The following is a 1,317-nucleotide window of genomic DNA, read 5'->3' as shown; positions in this document are numbered from 1 at the left end:
TAGACGTCACACTGGAGAGGAGGCATGAACAACCGTATACAGGCAAGGCACATGGGCAAGGTATCAGGCTTGGTGTCTTGCATGAATGGGATAGGAAATTTCCTTCTTAGTTTACAATTTCTTTCCTACCCTTACTACTAGCATTGCCTGCTGTGTTACTGTGTTTCACTGATGGACAATTACAAAAACAAGTTACGGTGTTTCACTGATCCCTTCCCCTCCAAACCACACCGCATGACTTGAGCTGCCACTGAAGGAGAGCAAACATGGGCCAATCCACTGCAGACCTGCATGGGGTCTGTGCCAGCCAGTGGAAGGCTTTCCCGCGCTAATACCCCATGTCGTCAACTGAGGACTTAACCTAATGGGATTCTTTATGTTCTAGTGCCAGGAAGTAATGTCAAAAAACACAATTAAAACAAATGCTTCTCTGAGATCTGTTGTGCAAGTGAACCTGGAGAGGACAACACTGTAATCTTTTTGGTGTTATTGTAACATATTGCCCATAAGGAGTAACAAATACCAACTTCAAATTAACTGTGATACACACACTGAAAGCTAAGTGGAATGAATGAAGAGAGACCAGAGATAAAACAGGCTGCTCTCCAGATATTATTCTGAAAATTAAAGTGAGTGGATGGAAGATATACATCACAAAAATAATCTATTATGCTCAGTGTACTAGAGCAGAACTTTCACCCTTTTAAACTCTCATTAAAATGCAGCCATTTTTGTTTCAAAGGATTAATGATGGCTCTAAAGAGAGAAGAAAAATGTAATTCATGGTGTGCTTGGAATTAGATATTGTTAATTGAAAATAACCCTAGGCACTTACACTGTGCTTTTCAGCTCAAAATCTTAAAACTAATTTTTTTTTTTTTTTTTTTTTTTTTTTTTTTTTTGGTGTGTGGATGAAATTCATTCATGTAAAGGGGCTGCTGAAAGACTTGCGTGCAGCAAAAATCTTACCAAAAAGTACTGTGGGAGCTCTTGTATGCTTACACTATGCACTAAGGCAAATATCACCTTTGGGCAGAAGGCTTTCAAAAACGTGGGAACTCACTGTCACATAGGAACAAAATACCTGTCCAGAAAAATAGCAGGAAGTGTTTCATGATGGTTTGGCTAAAGCTGAATGGGTATTTGTACAGGCAGCTAAAATAAGCCCCCTGTAAACTCTGGAAGTGCAGCCTGACTTCTGTCACTCCAAACACAGAAAAATATTCATTGTGAAATGAAGACCTCGTAGCCATGTGCAAACTCCTAATCAAAAAGAACATAGACAAGCAATTACTAGTGGTGGGGTTTCTGTTATTA

This window comes from Falco punctatus (assembly GCF_963210335.1).
Source record: "Falco punctatus genome assembly, chromosome: 13".
Taxonomy (NCBI): Eukaryota; Metazoa; Chordata; class Aves; order Falconiformes; family Falconidae; genus Falco; species Falco punctatus.
This window is presented reverse-complemented; position numbering follows the sequence as displayed.